The sequence below is a fragment of the Pipistrellus kuhlii genome, unplaced genomic scaffold (assembly GCF_014108245.1).
Source record: "Pipistrellus kuhlii isolate mPipKuh1 unplaced genomic scaffold, mPipKuh1.p scaffold_m20_p_7, whole genome shotgun sequence".
Taxonomy (NCBI): Eukaryota; Metazoa; Chordata; class Mammalia; order Chiroptera; family Vespertilionidae; genus Pipistrellus; species Pipistrellus kuhlii.
In genome coordinates, this window is record NW_023425573.1 from 61,226,857 (window position 1) to 61,240,653 (window position 13,797).

Here is a 13,797-nt window from a genome sequence, read left to right on the forward strand (position 1 = left end):
TGTGCTTGCAGCTGCCACACAGGCTTGTGGCTGAATGGAGCTCCTTCTGTGGGAGTGCACTAACCACCAGGAGGCAGCTTCTGCATTGAGTGTCTGCTCCCTGGTGGTCAGCATGAGTGATATCGATGGTCATTCCTGGTCATTCTGGTATTAGGGTCAATTTGCATATTACCCCTTTATTATATAAGATAAAAACTGTTGCTTAATTCTACATAGAATCCACCAGCCAAGAAAATGAGTGCTTTGCAAACCATAATTTTATGCTTTTTTTAAGTTGACCTTTGAAAATAAATTGGCATGCTGTTATTTTGAAATAAACTCAATTAAAATGAAACAAAACTCCGATCTTATGTTTTGTATTTTTAGTACTAATTTTATGAAGAAGGTAGAGATATATACAGATGGTCTAGGGCAATGGTCGGCAAACTCATTAGTCAACAGAGCCAAATATCAACAGTACAATGATTGAAATTTCTTTTGAGAGTCAAATTTTTTATTTTTTTAAAATATATTTTTATTGATTTTGTACAGAGAGGAAGGGAGAGAGATAGAGAGCTAGAAACATCGATGAGAGAGAGTCATTGATCAGCTGCCTCTTGCATACTCCCTACCGGGGATATGCCCACAACCAAGGTACATGCCCTAGACCGGAATCAAACCTGGGACCTCTCAGTCCCCAAGCTCTATCCATTGAGCCAAACCGGTTTCGGCTTGAGAGTCAAATTTTTAAAACTTAAACTTCTTCAAACACCACTTCTTCAAAATAGACTCGCCCAGGCTGTGGTATTTTGTGGAAGAGCCACACTCAAGGGGCCAAAGAGCAGCATGTGGCTCATGAGCCACAGTTTGCCAACCATGGGTCAAGACCAAGTCACATAACCTTTTTGTGCTACAATGTTATATAAAACTAAGTTAAATATTACTTTCTTCAGAGAATCATGATTAAGATAAAATAAAAGTAGTGAAATACTTTATAAAAAGATAAAACATATTCTTGTAATATATTTCACTATTAATACTTTGTGATGAAAATTGCCACTTTACCCTCAACTTAGTGTCTGCAATTTTGTAAATCTTATTTTCACAATTTTATTCAGACAGTTAAAACTTCTTAGCTAAAAATTTTATGATCATAACAATTGTTTTTATGTAATTTGGAACTCAGGATCTTCTAGTCACACATGAGTCTAAAGTTAAACAATTAACTAGATGATATAAGCACCCAGTGGTTAATCTTTACAGAATTTCAGGTATCACGCCTGAAATGAACAGATTGCACATATGAGTTCAAAGTTTAGAAACTGCTAAGCAAATTATAAAGCATGTAGCTTTTCATTGTGAAAGAGGGAAAGAAAATGTTATTTTTATTTTAAATTGAATTGATTGGGGTTACTAATGACATTATATAAGTTTAAGATGTACAATTCTACAATACATCATCTTATTATCATACTGTGTGCTCGCCACCCCAAGTCATGTCTCTTTCTATCACCAGTTATTCTTCTTTTACTCTTCCTGCCTGTCCTAACCCCCATTTCTCCTGGTAATGACTATACTGTTGTCTGCCTATGAGGTATTTATTTGTTTGTGGGGTTTCTTTTTCTTTTAATTTTTATTGTTGAAAGTATTACATAGGTTCTCCTCAGGGGAAATCTTATTTAATATATGTGCATAGAGCAACAGTCTTTAGCCCTATCACTGTTTGAGAAATGAATGACATTACTCTGTCATAACTGCATATTTTATATAGCTAAGATTATATTAATTACATGCTGATCTTTATGTTAATAAGATCAATGCATTTACTCCAATTTACTGCTAAATAACACCCCACCTTTTAAAAAATAAAAGCAGGAAAGAAAAATATACAAATTAAAAATCCTTCTTGCTATGTAGAAACTTTCTATTCTTAGGCAAATATTTCATAAAATGAAAGGGGAAGCAGCCTGTTTAAGAAAGACATTTTCACTTCGCTAAATAAATATTTAATGACTAAAGTGCCACAAGACAACTACAAACTTACCAGAAAACAAAGGATTTACAGCTTATTGAATGAATTTTTATCTAATTTTGCCATTTAAGCTTAAGAAACTACAGGAGTAATTTTAATTAATCAAAAGTAATAATCTTTCATGAGTTCAGTGAATTATTGACATAAATTCTTTTTCACTACATTGGTAAAGATCTCTTCATTTGACACAAAATTTTACGAAGTGTAAAAATGATCTCTGGAATTTTAAAGGAACAGCCATCAGGGAATTCTACTACTTATATATGAACATAATTTAGAGCGGGGGGAGGGGGGTGTGGAAAGAAGAACTGGCAGAAGAAGCTTCTAAAGCATCATGACAAGGATACTAGCATGTTGTGGGGTCGAACCCTGGGTTCAAAATAAGACCACTGGAGGCTGATGATTAATTAATAAGCGGGCAAAGATGTATTGAAATAACTGGCCAGGACAGATGCGAGAGCACCACACGCAGGTGGTCTTCACACGACTGCACCGTTTCAGGGGTAGGAAGTCCCTTTTAAAGGTTCAAACCACAGGAATTTTCCTTTGTTCTAAATTCTAAATCTTACAGACTACATTCTAAAGACTGGGGTCAGCCCGCAGGGTTGTTCCTAGTCACATCCTGCTAGACATTGGAATGTGGCCCTATCCTGCAATAGCCTATAACACAGATGCAGAGCTCAGAGCTTATCTACAGTTTCTATCTCTGAAGGTTACGGAGTTAGTGGGAATTACTTTCCTGTGCTCCTGGTCCCAGGCAAGGGAAAATTGCCTTAGCCTCCAAGTCTCCACCTGAAAGCTAAGGTAAATAGCTTTTTTTTTGTCCCGTGTTTAATCAGGTGCAAGAGCCAAACTAGAAGGGTTAAAATTCAAACAGCAGTTTTTACCCACGTATGGTTGCCACATTTCAGCAGAGAAACTATCCCTTTGGAAAAATCACTGAATATATATTTGTGTACAAAGTGTATACCAATGTCTCAAAACTTACCGGCAATCCGATGGGGTTGTTCACAGCTCTTGGTGTCCTTTAAAACACACACACACACACACACACACACACACACACACACACACACACCAAAGCTCTTAAGAGTTCCTTACAATCTTCTAGACCAGATGGCAGGGTGAGAAATTCAAGGCACTTCTGGTCAGACTCCACCTTGTGGGGAATTTGTGGGCTTATTTTTAGTTCCACCCCATTAAGGCGGTTGTAAATATCCAGTCACAGACAAAAACGTAAGCAAATGCTGCTTTTGCTTTCTGTTACAAATACTAGGAACTCTGCCCCGGACTCTTTCAACTAAGCAGCTCTGCCCTTTAGATTCTAGTAAGCACTTCCTCGTTTGGGTGTGAGCTGAACCAAGGAGTTTGTTCAGGAGCCAAACCCCAAAATTTGCATCCCTTCCTTGCTTTAGGCTTTGGTAGATTAAGGACTAGAGAAAAGTTCTTTCCCAACTCTGCAACTTGGATTTTTGAGGCAGGAACGCACTGTTAAATGCATGGTGAGCTTTCATGTTGAAGGCAGCATTTGACAATTAATGGATAAACATTTTAGTCAAACATTTAAAATAGGCTTTATAAGCCAGGCAGTGAAAGAAAAATACCTCATGATCTCACTCATTTATGGATAATAAAGAACATTATATCCTAGTGAACAGAGGCAGAGAAGCATCAAACAGACTGTCAAATTATAGCAGGAAGGCTGGGGATTGCTAGGGGTGGGGGTAAGAGATCAACTGAAGAACTTGTATGCATGCATATAAGCACAACCAATGGATACAAGACACAGGGAGGGTGGGGTGAGGGCATGTGCCAGGCGTTAGGGGAGCTCAGGGGAAAGTCAATGGGGGAAAAAAAGAGACATATGTATAATACTTTAAACAAAAAAAGTAAAAATAAATAAAATAGGTTCTAGATATGCTTTATTGCCAGGATGTGTGTGTGTGTGTGTGTGTGTGTGTGTGTGTATAGTTTAGAAACTCATAGATCATAAATCTGAATAGTCAACAAGACAATCAAAGAGAAAAAAGAGTTTCAAATCATGTTGAAAGTGTTAGGGACAGAAACAGAATATTGGGGACTAGCTATGGTTATGGGATACATTAATCATGCTCCTTTAAACCATGATTGCCTTATGTTTGCTAAAGAAAGGACATTCTAACCTGGCTGGGAGTTATATGCCCTCAGGACCAGTGAGTCAACCTTCGAGTTATATGCCCTTGGACCTGGGAGTCAACTTTCGAGTTATATGCCCTTGGACCTGGGAGTCAACCTTCGAGTTATATGCCCTTGGACTTGGGAGTCAATCTTTGAATTGTGGTCCTTTCTCGTTTAAGAACTGCCTATTACCATGGGGAGATTAACAACATTGTTGCCCAAAAATATGGTCTCACCCTTCGAATTGCCTACTTCCCCATTCCTGTAATCCCTGGTTCCCCGTGTCATTCTTGTCTCACCCTATATAAGCAGCTGGCTCATGGGGGGCTGCAGAGCAGATTTTTGTGGATGACCTGCTGCTCTCCCACACCGCCAGCAGTATTGGAGTAACCGCTCCTATAGGACTCAACCCCGTTTACCGGTACTTAATTGGCCCACGTAGTGATAGGCCGCACAGACCCATTGATTATCCGGCTGCAAAAGTTGCCTAAGAAACTTAGATCTTTTGATGAATGCCCTTTTAGGTATAAAAACCAAGATCAAAGAGTTTCAGAAGTAAGACCAAAGATAGGATGTAAACTGAATAATTGAATCACGTTTGTACACCTAAGCCTTCTTGAGATCCTACAACACACCAGGTAAGGCTTTTTTTGATTCAGTCATATATATCCGATGTTTGCTCTAGAACTCTGGACAATTCAGCTAACTCATGCTAAGGCTTAGTTCCACACTTTACAAAAGGCCACATGAAAGCATCTTTCCTCACAATATTACCAATCTATATAGAGCCAGGGTACCGCGACAGGTAAGACAATAAATGGCACTTCTTCATTTTTTTTTTTTTTTAATTAACTAGACCGAAAGTGCTGGCTGCCCTCCCAACTCTAAACGAAGAAGATAAAACACGTGGAACTTTTTAAAATTGATTTTTGAGAGAGAGAGAGAGAGAGAGAGAGAGAGAGAGAGAGAGAGAGAGAGAGAGAGAGAGAGAGAGAGAGAGACATGGCCTGCCTCCTGCAGGCCTGGAACCAGGAATCAGACCAGGAAACTAGGCCCTGAAGGAATCAAACCAGCCACCGCCTGGTGTACGGGAGTGATGCAGAATTTTTGGATTGGAACACGCAGTGGTGTTTCCCTAGACTGGAACTTTGTCTGCCTGAGTCGAAGAATGAATCCACAGTCAGAAGGCAGTATAGCAAAGGTGGAAATCTATTAAAGAACAAGTACAGACTCCCATATGGGGAGGGGGAAAGAGTCCCCCAGAATGGACTCTAGCGTAGGGAGGGGGAAAGGGTCCCACTGGGTTTCCTTTCCCTATGGCTTATAAAGGCTGTAGATCCTGGTGGCTTGATATCCCCTCTTATTGGTCACTATTCCCTTAGACTGCTTACTATAGTAACTCCTGGGCTCAAAGGTCAAACTTCACATGGTACACATGAAGTTCTCCCCTCTCCCCCTCGTTTCTTATTGTTTTCCTATTCCCTCTGGGTTTTCTTCTTTTCCTTCTGGATAAAGGGCTTCCTTCCCTTTATTTTTTAAGAATAGACTTTTTGCTGTTCCTAGCTCCCTCATTCTACGGAAATGTACCTGTTGCAGCTTTTTAGCTTTTCTATCCTATGGAAATATACCTTCTGTTGCTCTGCAGTCCTGTGCTTCCTCCCTGGTCCCCTTAATCTCCACAGTTTTTAAAATTTCACCCCTAAAAATTCCTGTTTCAGGAGGAAGCTCCAAAACAAGTAAGCCACACTGGCCAGGCCCACAGGCAATTACTCTAATATAAGTAACTAGAGGTCTGGTGCACCAAATTCTTGTATGTGGGTGCAGGGGTGGTGGTGTCCCTCAGCCCAGCCTGCACCCTCTCCAATCTCAAACCCTCCTGGGTTGTCCAACTGCCCGTTTAGGCCTGATCCCATTGGGCAGTCAGATATCCCTCTCACAATCCAGGACTGCTGGCTCCCAACTGCTCACCTGCCTGCCTTCCTGATTGCCCCTAACTGCTTCTGCCTGCCAGCCTGATCACCCCATAGCCATTCCTATGCCAGCCTGATTGATGTTTAACTGCTCCCCTGCCAACCCATTTCCCCCCAACTTTCCTCCTTTACCTGCCTGGTCACCCTTAACTGCCCTCCCCTGCAGGGTTGATCACCCCCAACTGCCCTCCCTTGCAGGCCTGGTCCCTCCCAACCGCCCTCCCCTGATGGCCATCTTGTGGTGGCCATCTTGTGTCCACATGGGGGCAGCCATATTGTGTGTTGAAGTGATGGTCAATCTGCATATTACTCATTTATTAGATAGGATAGAGGCCTGGTACATGAGTGGGTACCAGCTGGTTTGCCCTAAAGGGTGTCCTGGATCAGGGTGGGGGTTCCCTTGGGGCAAGGGGTGGCCTGGGTTAGGGGCCTGTGGTGGTTTGCAGGCTGGCCACGCCCCCCTGGCAACCCCAGCAGAGGTCCTGGTATCTGGTATTTATTTATCTTCTACAATTGAAACTTTGTAGCCTGGAGTGGAGCCAAGCAGAAGGCTTGCTCTGTGGCTGTCATCATTTCTGTTTGGATTTGTTTACCTTCTATAATTGAAATTTTGTAGCCTGGAGTGGACGCCTAAGCCTGCTAGGGCAGGTGGAAAGCTTGGCTTCTTCCATTGACTGGGAAATCCAAGCCTCTCTCCTGCTCTTTGTGGATGCAGCCATTTTGGGTGGGGTTAATTTGCATGCTCACTCTGATTGGCTGGTGGGCACGGTTCCTGGGCATGGCTCGTGGGTGTTGTGGACGTATGGTCAATTTGCCTATTACTCTTTTGTTAGATAAGATGTAATAGTAAGAAGAAAATGTTTTATCTTATAAATCCTATTCTTACAGTAATCCTCTGGAGTAAATACAGGATCCTCATTTTATTAAACTGAAAATTCAAAACTTTAAATCTAGTCAGGGTGTCTTAAAATGTGTGCCTTTTTTTCTCTTTTTCTTCTTCTTCTTCTTCTTCTTCTTCTTCTTCTTCTTCTTCTTCTTCTTTTTCTTCTTCTTCTCCTTCTTTTTCTTCATAATGATGCAAGAACTTTGGAGGATTTGCCAATATCTAGGAAGTGAGGTTGAGGCAGTGTTACAGAAAACCAGAGAAGAACTAAGAAATACTTAGAGAGATGGAGTTACATTTATTACAAGCAGGTTCAGAGGAAAATGTCTCTCAAATTCTGGGCCCCAACATGGAGGGATTTTCCCTACTTATATGTTTTTACCTTCTTTGACTCCCAAGTATGGGGTGTTTCTGGCCCTCTTTGCAAGGTCTTAAAAGGGCCCCTATGTGCTGGGGCCTTGAGGCCTCAACCAAAGGTGCCAGTACTGATAATTTCATCTGGGGAAGGTTTAATGGCCTCTCGAAGTAGGAGTAGTCTTATTTTCCTTATTGTTTAAGCAAGCAAGCATTTACAGAAGCCAAATAGCAGGGTTAAAATTTCAAACAGCAGTTTCTATATAGATGGATGCTTCAGATGGAGCTGTCATTATTAGTAGGAGAACTACACTCCTTCATTACTGACTATGGATATGAGATCTACATAATAAGTTCTTGCTTTCACATTGTTTCTTCTAAAATCTTTTGATAATGGTGTTAAAAACCATTCCATCAGAATATTATCTTGAAAAATATTATTTAATATGGTCACTTTAAAATAACTTGCTGGAGTTCTAGGCTTAGTGCTATTTCTTATATTGTATTTTTTTTAAAATTTGTTACCTTCATAAATTATAAAAAGAAAATGTTAATTATGTTCTTTTTATTTTATTTTTATTTTGTTAATCCTCACCTGAGGATATATTTCCATTGCTTTTTAGAGAAAGTGGGAGGGGGAGAGACAGAAAGAGAGAAGCATCAGTGTAAGAGAGACACATTAATTGTTTGCCTCCTGCACATGCCTGGATCAGGACCAGGATTGAGCCTGTAACCAAGGTACCTGCCCTTGACTGGAATTTAACTCAGAACCCTTCAGTCTGCAGGCTGATACTTTATCCACTGAGCGAAACCCCCTAGGGCTCATTACATTCTTTGAACTAGGTACAAAACTAAATGCCAGTGATATAATGTTGAGCAAACTCTGTAAGAATAACATAAACTCCTAAAAATAGAAAGCTATTGTGAGATAGCAAGTCATGAGGGGAAAGATGAAAACAGATTCCACTGTGTGGCCAGCTGTAGACAGAAAAAAGAAAAAAAAAAAAAAAGGAGAGAGTGAGCTTGCATTCATTCATTCATTCATTCATTCATTTGGAAATAAGAAGAAAAAGCATATTTCCAGTGAGAGGCAGAAAGGGCAGGGGCACAGTGGGAAGCAAAGGCAGGTGGCACATAGGTAGGGCAGACAGGGTAGTCTGAGCAGCCTAACCACAGAAACCAACCAAGCAGGAATAATAAAATGTTTCTGGACTCAAAGCGGGAGGCACGGGAAACCAAGGGAGGGCCTGTGGCAACAAGGTGTATGAACGCATAGAAACAGAAGGTTTACCACAGGGACAGAGAAAGAACTCATAGAAGCAGGGCAAGTTCAGATTCGTTGCTGGGCAAGAACAATTGAGGGAGTCAATCAGGTGACGACACAGGTAGACACAGGCTTGTAGCAAATATATATCCCTGGACTGCAAGGCTTTAGTGGGCAGCCGTTATTGGCCCCCTGAGGGGAGTCTGTATCTTCTCGTAATACATTTTCCAACTCTGGCTCAAATCTTCTGGTCCGTGGAGCTCATTTTTCAGCCTCCTGAGACACAACCCCGGGGAAAACAGCTCAGGCCACCGTTCCAGTGATCACCAGGATAAATATTTGTACCAATTCAGACTTGTATGCTAATTTCCACCTATATCATCTTGTGTATAACGTATGTTTCTGAGAGGTGGTGACTGATTTTATTCCCCTCAAAGCCTTGACCATGAATGTGAGAAGGCTAACCCCTATTTTGTAAAACTAATGTTTGGAATTCTCTGCTGTTGTTTTAGATGGACTCTTATTCTAAAAAGATAACTTTGCTTTCTAGCCTGCGTTAGCCTGCTTGAATAATGAGGAAGATAAACTTAGCTATCTGACCTTGTAGGCCAGAGACTAGATATGCCCATACTCTTAATGCCATGCCACGTGCATTTTTTAACTGGATAGAACTGTGTTGTTTTCAAGGCCAGCAGTGAGATAACCATTAAGCACACATAGAGCTGGCTCTTTAATAAAAAGGGACGCTCTGCTTATAGCTTTGCTTAGAATTTGAATTCATTTTCTCTAAGCCCACCGCAGTGAATAAAGTGTGACTCCAAACTCTCTGGCATTGTTTGATTATTCCGGTTCTCTGTAACAAATGAAGCTAAATAAATATTTGTTGAATTATTATTATTATTATTATTATTATTATTTTAAGATTCAGTTCCTTCCATCAAAATTAATGATCAGGGTTTTAAGGGAAGCTGTGTTCTCCGAAAAGGGTAATTTTAAAATATGTTTTTTAATTGATTTTTTAAGAGAGAGGAAGGGAAAAGGATAGAGAATAGAAACTTCAATAAGAGAGGAACATCATTGATCAGCTGCCTCCCGCACAAACCCCAATCCGGAATCCAGCTCACAACCCAGGCATGTGGCCCTGACCAGGGAATTAAACCAGTGAGCTCTTTGTTCCTGGTTTGAGGCTCAACTGCTGAGTCACACTGACTGGGTACAATAGGTTTTTTAATCAGCTTAACAATAACCCACAACCTTCGGACCAACTAGGTTTTTTAAATTGTAAATCTCATCCTTATTGTTCAGGGCTTATCCACTATAGCTAGGCCAGTGCCTGGCCTCGGAAAGACTTCAATGGACATTTGCTGTATTATTAACCAAATTAAATTTAGTGTAGCAAAATATTTTTGTTAAGACTCCAAGGCTACAAATAGAAACAACTGTGAGACTCTATTTCTGAATGTTCCATAATTAAAAATGGATGAAGCTTGGTGGCCAATTCAGGTCCCATGATTAAAAGAGTTTTGTAAAAGTGGAAGAAAATTGCAACCTCAGAGGCCAGTTGGGGAAAGACTAATAAAAAGCTGTGTCCTTACACTTGGGTGCTGAAGGGTAGCAGAATATACCAAATATGACTAGGAATTTAGGCCTTGCCATCCGAAAATATGCTGCTTTAGGATTATTTTGAATTGTAGGTACTGGAAAAATAGCAAATGCAGGGAGAGACTGTGTCTGAACTCCCCTTAGCTGCCTCAAGACAGGCCCTTCAAAAGAATCCAGTTGTCCTAAGTCCCCTCTCTGGGAGTTTCATCTATAAGGAAAAATTGACTCTTATCAAGAAAAGACTCTAAGTGGACACCACACCAAGTCAAACTTTGTCACAAACGTCATGTATTCTTCAGGGCCGGTTTGTCTTTTCTAAAAATCATTTGCTCTCCCGAAGAGGTCTTCACCCCTCTCCTTTCCCTCTGAAGATGGGACTCAAGCCTGAATTCTAAGCCACCTTGGTGAGTTACTCATTTTTCCTGGGTATCTCCTATATATACGTGATGGATGTGTTATACTGAAATTCAGTGAGTCCAATAGAAGACGCCACAGCCAGGGGGTTGGATTTTGGAGCCTTTATTTTAAAAGCTGATGGCGGCGTCCTCAAAGGACTATTGCCATTCCAAACCTCTCGGTCCCAAAATGAAGTTAAGGATAAGCTTATAAAGGCAAAAAGAGGGGGGAAAAAACAACACAAAACAACAACAACAACAACAACAACAACAAAACAACCTCTGGGATTGGAGCTGTGAGACCCTATCTCAAGGCCTGGCCTGGCGCCAACCCTGACAGTTCCTCTGGGGGTGTTATAGTTATGGCCTTCCTAATATGGGAACAGGGCTTATGCAAACAGGTCCTGCAAGATAGACAATTTAAGAGGGAGCAGTGACCAGACCATAGACCAATAAGGATGTACCCCAGCTTTCCATCACAGGCTCAGATTTCCAGCTCCCTCCCCCCCACTTACTTTCTCATTATCCAAGCAAGCATATTTACAGAAGCTAGAAATAGCATAGTTAATTATCTGGTTTAGTTATATCCTGGAAGTAACAATGGACCATCTTGTGCTTCATAGGGAAACCCTGAAAGGCAGTTCTTACAAAACTTATGTGAATAAAATGGAATGCCTATGGTTCAGATAGAGAGCAAGGGGAAAGAACGGAGTCAGTTATTTCAAGGTCCATTTTCCAGATTTTACATGTTAATAAACATAGATGTGAATAAATGTCTAGTTTTCTTTTTCTTTTTTTGTTTTGTTTTTTGTTTGTTTTTCTCTTGCTACTCTATCCTTTATTACAGGGATCCCAGCAAAGAACTCAGAAATTTAGAGGAAAATTTTTTCCCTCCCCTATTGTGTATAGGAGATTTCACATTATCCATTTTTTAAATTACATAAAAACTTTTTAGGAGACCACTTTTCACTTTTGTAGAAGAAAATTTAATGAGTCATTAATAGGACTTTCCTTTCTTCTTTAAGAGGGTGATGAACCTTTCTGAGATGTTTCACCCAAAGCAAAATACTCTAGAGCCAGCCTGTTCTCTTCCTTTTCTCTTTTCCTTTCTACCTCTCTCTTCCCTCTTCCCTCTCTTTTCCCCCCACCCTACCACCCTGCACACCCAAACACTCTTTGCCTTCTCCTTAAGGTTAAGAAATATAAGATAACATATGCTTTCTCAGAAGCCAGGCTTGACTTTCTCATCAAGCAATTTCTATTCTGAAACGGAGGAATGCAGAATAGTCAATATATGGGCAGGAAAAAAATATAAAGAATAGAACACACACATCAGAAATTATCTTTCTCTGCTCTTTGCCCTCTCCTTTTCTTCCCCCCTTCTACCCTCCACTTCTTTCCCTTTATTTTTCTTTCCTTCTTCCTCCCCTTATCTTCCTTTCCTTCCCCTACTCATCTTCATTTCCTCCTATCCTTAGTCCTCTCCTCTTCTATCCCATTTCTTCTTCCCCATGTCTTCCCTCCAACTCTCCCTCCTCCCTTTTCTTCTTTCTTCTTATCCATTTGTTCCTCCATCTCCCTTCTCCTCTGCTCTTTTCCCTCCTCTCCCCTTTTTCTCTCTTCTCTATCTCCCTCACTTCTCTATATCAGGGAAAGCAAAGCAAACTAATGCACTAGTAAATCACTAGGCTTTATTAAGGTAATCTTTCTCTCCTTCCTGTGAGGTATGTATTTTAGTTATTAGAAAAATTTCCCAATTATGGACAGGGACTTTCCTCTCTCTATATGTAGTATTTTCTGGTTTTCTGAATAAAACACAAAGGCTCATTATAAGCAATTTTCCAGTTGGTGATTGAAATTCATTTAGAAACTAAAATTCCCGTGCCCCATTAACTTTTTCTTAGATTAGAACTTCTCTGTTAAATTCACAGAGGCATTTAAGGCCATGTATTGTGTTCTAGCAGGGAAATTTTAATAGTTCTATTTCACAATCACATGACAATTTGCCCAAATGTCTGATTGTTTACATCAGTGTTTTTCAACCTTTTTTGGGCAAAGGCACACTTGTTTCATGAAAAAAAATCACGAGGCACACCACCATTAGAAAATGTTAAAAAATTTAACTCTGTGCCTATATTGACTATATATAAAGTAATTCTCTTGAATAGGAATCAAATAAACACAAAGAAAGTATTTTATAATTACTTTATTATGAAATATTAAGTAAACAAAATAGTGAAAAATTATAAAATTCTTGTCTTGTCTGCACCTACGGCACACCAGGCAACATGAAAAACGCTGGTTTACATGAAGAATTGAAATTAACAAAATAGTCTATTTTTTCTGTAATTAAATAATAAGTAAATAAAAGAATCAGAGATGAGCTACAAAGAGTTTTCAAAATATTTTTGAAGTAAATGCTTTTAACATTGCTGGCCTATTTCAATGAGCCAAAACATTTGCATAGATGGAACTTTTGATTAATTAGTAAGTGACCATTAAGGATTATGAAACTGTCACTATAGAGTAAGGTTTTTGCTTTCAGATAAACTTTTTTGTTGTCCTAGTCATTGCTTTTACTGTTGTTTATTTAACAACACAGATTTTTTTTTTTATTTTTCTCAAAGTAAAGCTGTTAGTGTGAGCATCATCCTCTGGATAGCTAGAAGTCGCTGAGGTTCCTGTAAAATAGAAAACACAGATCACTTCAGTCATATTGACATTATTGATTTTATGGCCATACTGACAGTTTGATGACAGTTTGCAAAATGGGAACAGACTCGAAAGGCAAAATTTTTACACACTAGGACTTTTTCACCATGCAAAGTACAATACAAGTGCTCTCCTTTTGCCATAGCAATTCACATCTTTTTGAAAATGCACTTTTGAAAAACAACTTTTGAAATAAGAAAATGGACTATCAAGAGAGGCAGCAAAGTGTGTGCTTGGAGGTGTTTCTTCAAGATCCTCCCATGGCATTTGACTTTCTCCCATGACTGGCTGCTTACGTGGTGTCTAGTACCACTAATGAAGGCTAGGAAAGTTCCCACTGTGCATGTGTCCAGCGTCAGGACACCCATTTTGCCCATAAATATTTATTTGGGACTTCTTACAGCTATAACACGCATCCACCAAAATATAGCAAAATCCTAAATTTTCTT

The 13,797-nt window shown here is 39.9% G+C and overlaps 1 protein-coding gene and 1 long non-coding RNA gene across 2 annotated transcripts in view; one reads left to right on the plus strand and one right to left on the minus strand.

Moving 5' to 3' along the window:
* KYNU (kynureninase) overlaps positions 1-3,252 on the minus strand; it is a 105,714-nt gene extending 102,462 nt beyond the window's left edge. Inside the window, exons 1-2 of the mRNA XM_036421889.2 lie at positions 3,075-3,252; positions 3,000-3,043 (exon numbers count right to left, since the gene is read on the minus strand). The gene's annotated coding sequence lies outside the window, so the exon portion shown is untranslated. The remainder of the gene's footprint in view (positions 1-2,999; positions 3,044-3,074) is intronic.
* A 2,393-nt stretch (positions 3,253-5,645) lies between these two features.
* Positions 5,646-11,434, plus strand: LOC118709644. The gene is made up of 3 exons (XR_004985072.2): positions 5,646-5,656; positions 8,031-8,040; positions 10,997-11,434. It is a non-coding gene; the product is annotated as an uncharacterized LOC118709644 (long non-coding RNA).
* The last annotated feature ends 2,363 nt before the right edge of the window (positions 11,435-13,797 follow it).